Raw genomic sequence first — 8,928 nt, forward strand, 5'->3', positions numbered from 1 at the left:
GGGGTGGGGGTGGGGGTGGGGAAGGAGAGCCCAAAGCAACAACCCCAGGTGGCTGGCTTTGCTGAGAATCCGGGGCTGGGAATGCAGACAGTGGCGAGGCTTTACAAGACGGATTGCAGCTCAGCATGTGAAAAAGATTGCCTCATCATCATGTGAGCCATTTGCTATCATTACAGATCATCCTGCTGAGCCCGAGGGCTTTTAATCAGGAGGCAACACTGAAACACGGAATCAGAGCTAAGAAACCCTGGGCCCAGCGTGATGGGCTGTGGGTGGAGGATGGGCTGGGTTACGAATGCCTTTTAGCCTCCAGGGAGCCGTGCTCTGTACGAAGAGCTTGCAGAAGGTGCAGGAAGTATTGTTCTCGGCCCACTCGTGTGTTTTGTTGACTGTGACTACTGCATTTTCCAGCCAGGACCAAAGGCATTCTGCCTGATGAGTGGGGTCAGAGCCCAACGCTCACTCCTAGGCCCCCTAGTGGTTCTCTGTCGCAATTAAAAGAATTGTAAGTGAGGCGTCAACAGCAGGTTCCTGCCTTTGACCTTGACTCCCTCCAGGCCTCATCACAGCTCAAGGGAGAGGCTGCATATCAGGACCCCTGGCCTCTGGAATGATGAACCCTCGTCCTAAGAGAAGGTGGCACTGGAGGCAGGGATTTTTCAAGGGGGAGAGTTAAGAAGAGCTTATTCTGCCTCCAAATATCTGACCCCATCCCCTGCATTCCACTGCTACCCTACTTTAAAGCTACAGACAGGGTAAAGGGAGAGGGGATACCAATATTTACTGACCCCTACTCATATGGTAGCATATATATATAAATTTCGGAGAGAGGGAGAGGTATAAAGAGATAGAAACATCAATGATGAGAGAATCATTCATTGGCTGCCTCCTGTACTCCCCCTCCTGGGGACTGAGTCCACAACCCAGGCATGTGCCCTGACCAAGAATCGGACGGTGACCTCCTGGCTCATAGGTCGATTCTCGACCACTGAGCCACACTGGCTGGGCATATGGTAGCTCTTGAGGGCTTGCCACATCTGTTTGTGCCAAATGTTTGCAGTCTGGAGTGATACATGGCACCCATGAAGCAGATAATATTCTTCTTGTCTTCCCAATGAGGGAACTTAGGTGCAAAGAGGTTTACAAATGCCCAAGATCTCTAACTAATAAATGGCAGCACAGAAACTCCAGCCCCAAATTCCAAAGCATCTGCTCATTTCTGTCCACCAAGATGCCCCACCCCCAATGCCCACCACCTTGCTGTCCAGCCTGTCAGGTGAGAGCCCCATGATCTCTGTATCCTTTGGGTCAGTCTGCCCTGGAGGCCAACGTCCTCTCACTTCTCTGAACCTCTCATTTGGCAGTGAGTCACCCCTTCAGGACATATTCTTATTATATTATTTGTTTAAACAGTCTTATATTATCATTCAACTTTTCTTGGAAGTTCATCTTCAATTAGTTCATAAGCACCTTGAAGGAAGGGACAATGTATTAATCCGTAAACTCTCTGCCCAGAATTCAGAAAATATTTGCAGTTAGAGTGCAAATCAGAACTTACCTCCCAGGGCCTGTTGGTACTAGGAAACTAGCAAACAGTTTTAATTTTTGTTTGAAAAATTTATTCTCATAAAAACACACCTAGCCATAGATGGTTTGGCTCGGTGGATAGAGCGTCAGCCTGCGGACTGAAGAGTCCCAGGTTTGATTCCGGTCAAGGGCACATGCCTGGGTTGCGGGATCGATCCCCACTGGAGGCGTGCAGGAGGCAGCCAATCAATGATTCTCTTCCATCATTAATGTTTCTATCTCTCTCTCCCTCTCCCATCTTCTCTGAAATCAATAAAGAATATTATTTTAAAAAATAAAATAAAAAACCCCCACACACCTAATAAGTGACTTTTTCCTTGGATTGGGGGGAAGCGGGTGGCTTGCAACCTAACATAAGTTAAATACAGATCTCTTTCTCCAGGAGCTTAGAACCTCGAGCACACATGTAGCTTGACTGTTATGACACGAGGTTTGGGCCACAGGGGGAATTCAGGTAGCTCCTTCTGTGCTGACTGGAACCTGTTGGTTCCCAGGCCAAACAACCTCTGAAAAAAGGTTCTGCTCCAGCAAGCTGGAGCCCTAATAGACCCGGGAACAAGCTGCTGGGTTGCTTACCAGGAGCATTCACATCTGGGTTTGCTCATTTTGCTCTTAGGGCTGCCCTCCAGGGAGCCATGCTTGGCGCAGGGACATGCACAGTACGGTTAAGACCCAAAGCACTCAGCTCCCACCACCCTCTCACAGTGGAACAGCAGGGAGTGCTACTTCTCAGGAGAGGCCGGCCAAGGCTGCCTGGGGAGGTGTGGCATGGGAGGGGGTTGACCGGCAGTCAGCAGACCCCCCAACAGGCTCTGTCCACTACAGTCATGTATTTCGTGAGCATTTATGGGGTACCTCTTATGTGCCAGGCACTGGGGATACCAAGAGAAATACAGCAATTGGGAGGTGCTCAGTCTGGTTGGGGGACAAACATGTCAACAATTAAATAATACAGTAGGCATTAGAATAGAAGCATATACGAGAGTGCAGAGGAGGAAGTATAGAATTCTGCCCATGGAGGTTCAGAAAAAGTTTCACAGCTTAGGAGACTCTGCAAATGAGTCTAGAAAGAGGAAAAATTGTTCCCTGGTTCGGCAGGGTAGAACGAATATTTCTGGCTGACGGAACAACACATGCATGGAGGTGTGAAGGAGTGTGGCAAACCCAGCTCAGTATTTATTTTTTTAATTTTATTGATTTCAGAGAGGAAGGGAGAGGGAGAGAGAGAGCTAGAAAGAGCAGTGATGACAGAGAATCATTGATTGGCCGCCTCCTGCACACCCCACACTGGAGATGGGGCCTGTAAAACCTGGGCATGTGCCCTGACCAGGAATTGAACCGTGACCTCCTGTTTCATAGGTCAATGATCAACCACTGGGCCACGCCAGCCCGGGCCCACCTCATTAGCCAAGTGATGTGGCGATGGCAGGAAATGAGTCTTATGGGGGAAGGCAGAGTTGAACATAGGAAGGGATGAGTGCTGTGTTTTAGAGTGTGACTCCATCCTATGGATGGTGAAGGAACATGGGAGGATTTCAGAGGAGGAGGGGTGTGTGGCTCAGGCAGATTTCAGAAGGTCTATGTAATGATGTGAAGGAGGTACTAGAAGAGGAAGAGACTGAAGAAGAGGGACCAGCCCTGAGGTGATCTGGTCACACTACCTGGATGTATGTCAGGGGAGATAAGAGAGACTGTGTGGGTTTAAAAGACAGAGTTGATGAAGCCTGGTGAAAGATGAGATGTGGTGATGCGGGAGGGCAATCTGGGATAACTCCCAGTTTGGGCATGGGAGATGGGAATGGTGACTCCATTCAACAAACCCAGGAACAAATGGGAGGGGCTGGAAGGTCAGTGTGGAGGGGAGTTCACTTTTGGCCACGTGTCTAAAGTGCGTGTGGGCCGTCCAAGTAGAGCTGTCTGGTAAGTGCTTGGTGTGTGGGAGTCTGAGCTCATGGAAGAGGCTGGTTTCTGATGGCAGAGGCCGGATCAGGCTTCCCTTTCTGTAGACATTCCGTAAAGATTGTTTTGGGTAGCTAATTAATGACTACAAGGCACTGGGAAAACAGAACAATTTTGCAATGTAAATGTGGATGCTCTCCCGGTAATGGACTGATGGTTGGAGAAAAGCTCCAGCTAAATAACACTAATTTTTTCCAGCTATAAATAACCCTTCTGCTGCAGTCGGGTTTTCAATGACACCATGAAAAGAAATGCCGCAGGGGAAAGGAGGACTGGGGCACAGGAGGGCACAGCATGCCTGCAGGGTACAAATGTGGGCAAGTTCCAGCCAAAGGGGGCAAGGCAGTGATCTGATCCGGTGGAAAGAGATGAAAGTTTAACATCAGGAGATGATTCCTTAACCACTTGGGTGTCCATAATAAATGATCGGATGTGTAATAAATGGTTGCTGCCACTTTCACAGATACAGTAACAGTTTTAAGCTCTTTTTTTTTTTTTAACAGAGGTGGAAGAGAGAGGGATAGTTAGAAACATCCATGGGAAAGAAACATGGATCAGCTGCCTCCTGCACGCCCCCTACTGGGGATGTGCCTGCAACCCAGGTACATGCCCTTGACCGGGATCTAACCTGGGACCCCTGAGTCCGAAGGCCGACGTTCCATCCACTGAGCCAACCCTGTCTGGGCTGTTTTAAGCTCTTTATGTGTATTACTTCATTCCGTTCTCAGAACAACTTCATGGTAATTCCGTTGTTATGCCTCCTTTGACGATGAGTAAATTGAACACAGAGCATAAGTGACGTACCCAAGGCCACTCAGCTCAAAAGCGGCCGATAGTCTGGGCCCAGCATCCTTATAGAGGCGATTAACGACTGTGTTTTCCTGCCTCTCCATGTAAAAGTTAGGAAATATCGCCCTAGCTGGCTTGGCTCAGTGTTTAAAGCGTCAGCCTGCGGACTGAAGGGTCCCAGGTTCGATTCCCGCCAAGGGCACATGCCTGAGTTGCGGGCTCAATCCCCAGTGGGGGTTGTGCAGGAGGCAGCCGATCAATGATTGTCTCTCATCATTGATGTTTCTATCTCTCTCTCCTTCTCCCATTCTCTCTGAAATCAATAAAGAAATATATTTTAAAAAAGTTAGGAAATATCACTTTACACGGCCTCCAATTCCTCATCAGTGCATGGATTCTGTAACAGGCAGGTGACATAATGTATATTAAGGCCTACATTATAGCTGTATATTCTCCGGTGATGGGTCCTTCGAGGAAGCAGTGTTTAGAGATTTGTCCCAATCTCTTTGGGGAAAGCTCTGGGAGTTCCTGTCATTGTGTGGCTTTGTGTCTGCAGACTGCAGCAGACTACTGAGCAGCATGATCATTCAGCGCTTGAGTCCTGTTGATTGGATTCAGTGTAATAATAATGATCCAGGGCTCGCGAGTAAGAGAAGCCTTGGTTCCATCCCAGGTCTGCTACTTAGACGTGCTACTCAAAGCTCCCACGCCTCCTTCCTCAGCTGTACATGGGTAACTTTTTAGGACTCTAAGGATTACAGTGGCAGAGAGTTCATAGTCCAGGGTAGGAGAGTCAGTAAGCTAACTATGACACGAAGAGACATGTGAGCACTAGGGGAGCCCTTTCTAGGGAGAAGGACCCGCGGAAGTCTTGCTCTGATGGGGAACTTGGAGTGTGGGTGACCCTCAAAGAAGCCAACAGGGTGATCTCATAAATTTATCCAACAATTAGCATTCTTTTAAATATTCAACAGTAGCATCTCTCTCCTCCTACAGTATGTCTATAACTAATAAAGCAAAGCTTATGATTTTAAGGAAAGAATTTTCTCCAAACATTTAGGCGTTGATTGCAAGCTTAAATTAAGTTCTTCTGTTCATTTAATTAAAATCACAACATGAACACATTGCATTTTCTTAAATGCGTACATCAAACACCTTAAAAAGCTGACAAAACATACACTAATTGTCACAATGATTACAGAAATTACTATGAAAAATGTATTTTAAAATTGCTACTACCATGGATTTACGGTTGTTTGTTCATCATACTAATTGTTATCTATATTTTAATTCTTATTTTATGCCTTTCTGGGATTTCTATTTCTATATCAGTTTATGGTTGCAATAATCATACTGATCATCCGTTCTCCCCTCCTCCCCCAAAAGAGTCAGATTAACCAAAGTTGCAGATTCTGAGTTCTCAAGTCATTGCTTCTTGGAGGGGTTACCAGGCCTAGCAATTCACACCTGCACAGTTAGTTTTAGATTGAGCCCTTTTAAAAATAATCAAGCCTTATTTCTGGTGTTGCGGAATTTTAAAATCCCTTTTAAGTTCAAATAGATACTGAATTTTGGAAATCAGAAGCATGTATTCTTTAACATTTTCACAATCTGTAATCCCCCTCCCACATTTCAGCCGTTGATCTGGTCTGTGGGGTAGCTGGCAACTTACGTGTGCTTTATCGGTACCCCATTATAATGATGGAGTCTTCCGGGGCCTTGCTTCTCAAAGTGTGGTCCACGGACCAGCAGCGCCCGCATCAGGTGGGATGAAGAATCTCAGCTCCACTTCAGATAAATTGACTCGGGACCTGCATTTTAACAAGGCACCCCCACTGTGAGATGATTGCACTTTAATTTAGAGCAGCACTGCTGTAAAGAATTCATCTACCTGGAGATGAGGGATCAAGCCTGCAGCTAGCACTCCTCTTCAGGACATGCAATTAACTTATCAGAACCACCATGGCTTCCTCTTTTCTTATCGTTTGAGACTTTATTTTATATTTTAAAATGTATCTTTATTGTTGAAAGTATGATAGATGTTCCCCTTTTCCCTTCCCCATCGACCCCCTCCAGGCCACCCCCACCCCGTACCCCAGGCCCTCACCACCCCACTGTCTGTGTCCATGGGTCATGCATATAAGGTCTTTGGTTGATTACCCTCCACCCACCCACTCTCCGCCGCCTTCCCTCTGGATTCCGCATTCTGTTCCATGTCTCTGATCTACTCTGTTTATCAGTTTCTTTTGTTCATTAGATTCAGCATATGAGTGAGATCATATGATACTTGTCTCTCTCTGACTGACTTATTTCACTTAACATGATATTCTCCAGGTCCCTCCATGCTATCTCAAAGGGTAAGAGATCCTTCTTTTTTACAGCTGCATAGTATTCCATTGTGTGAATGTACCAGATCTTTTTTATCCACTCATCTACTGATGAGCACTCACTTTAGAGCTAAATTGTATAGTGTGTTCATACCTCCTTTCTGGACTTTTTTAAAAATTATTCATGGAGTTCCTAGTCACCTTTGTTTTCTAAATTCTAAGCCTGCAACTCTGCCCCCCTTGGCTCAGAGGGGCAGAGGGGCCACCTGAGAAAGGTGTCCTCTAAGTTCCTAATCCTGAGACTCTGTCCCTCCTGGACGGACAGAGGGCCCCTAAGAAGGGTGGCCGCTGCTTTCTTTGTCTTGAGGCATTAAAGAGGCTGGAGACCTCCTTTTCTAGCGTGGGACCTTAGCCCTGTCATCAGCTTCCAGGACCCCCACGTCCGCACTTTTCCTTGTTTGGTCATCGTATCTGTTTAGGTGGGAGTCGCTTTTGATTTATCTTGTGGTTTTTTTCCCAGTTGTGCTGGCAGAGATGCCTTATCTTATAGCTTTCCTAGCCGCTCAGGTCAGGGCTACTTTTGGTCTAACTTATGGTCACCTTAGTTGCTCAGGCCAGAGATACCCCTGTCTGTCCTTGGTTTATGGCTGTTTTAATTGTTTTGGCCGGAAATGTTTCCATCTGCCTGTGGCATTTCTCTGTCCTCTGTACAAGTCAGATAAGCACCCTGGCGTCTTCAAGTCTCCATCTATGTATTCCTCTCCCATGGGCTGTCCTCATTCCCTAAACCAGCGGTTCTCAACCTGTGGGTCGCGACCCTTTGTGGGTCGAACGACCCTTTCACAGGGGTCGCCTAAGACCATCGGGAAACACATATATAATTACATATTGTTTTGTGATTCATCACTATGCTTTAATTATGTTCAATTTGTAACAATGAAAATAGATCCTGCATATCAGATATTTACATTACGACTCATAACAGTAGCAAAATACAGTTATGAAGTAGCAATGAAAATAATTTTATGGTTGGGGGTCACCACCACATGAGGAACTGTATTAAAGGGTCGTGGCATTAGGAAGGTTGAGAACCACTGCCCTAAACCTTCCTAATTAAGATAGCTCGCTAACCCTTTCATTAGGATATATTCCTAGAAGTGGGATCACTGGGTCAAAGGGCAGTTCCATTTTTAGTTTTTTGAGGGAAAAAACTTGACCTTGACCATAGCACTGTTTTCCATAATGGCTGTACCAGTCTGCATTCCCACCAACAGTGCAAGAGGGTTCCTTTTTCTCCAGCACTTGTTTGTTGATTTATTGATGATAGCCATTCTGGCAAGGGTGAGGTGGTACCTCATTTAATTTGCATTTCTCTGATGATTAATGACGATGAGCATATTTTTCATGTGAATTTGAGACTTTAACTGCTAAGAGTTTTTTGCTACATGGACCAAGAGAAGAGGGCCTGGAGCTGAATGTGAGGAATCCAATATGGGGAAGGGGGCAGATGAGGAGGAATTGCCCAGAAAGCTAGGAGAAAAGCAGGGGAGCTTGACGGTCATGGAAACCCGGAGCGAAGACCTCTCAAGGACGTCACACTTGTCAGGCCCTCTTACCACCCTGACGAGCACGTGGTGAGCGCCCCATGAGCGCTACCCATCGTCCCCGTTGTGACCACTGTCTGTAGCAATTTAAAGACGAAGAGCGGGTGCTTCTGGACAAACTGGGGAAAGGCAAGAAGCATCATCACCGAGGTTTCCCACAAGAGTCACTTTCCCGGACCCTTGGAGGAAGTATCTATGGTCCTTCTTGCGTGTTGAATGAAAAGGGGCTGATTCGGAGAATAAACTCAGAAAAAAAAAAAAATTAGGTCAGAGGAAGTAGTCTGTTCACTGTTTACACTTCCCTTTGAGGGCAGGGCGAGGTGTCGCGAAGGGAGGGGTTGAGAACACAACTAGGTAAACTTACTTTGAAGAATGAGACAGCTTTCCCACCACTTTTTTTTTTTCTGGACCTTGACCATAGCTCTTCACGAGTTTGTTTATTTATTTATTTTTTACAAAAACCCATAAACAAATGGTTTGAAACTACTTTCAAAATTCCCTGCCCTGAAGGAGTAGAGAGATCAAGCTGGGTGAAGATGCTTCCTCTGAGATGCTCCTGGGATGCTCTCCTTGGGTCTGGCAAGGTTGTGCTCTGTTAGAGATTAATCAGGCTGAGGGATGAGGAAAGAATAATGCAGGAATATTCTAGAAAGTATATTGAC

The sequence above is a fragment of the Myotis davidii genome, unplaced genomic scaffold (genome assembly GCF_000327345.1).
Source record: "Myotis davidii unplaced genomic scaffold, ASM32734v1 scaffold235, whole genome shotgun sequence".
NCBI lineage: Eukaryota > Metazoa > Chordata > Mammalia > Chiroptera > Vespertilionidae > Myotis > Myotis davidii.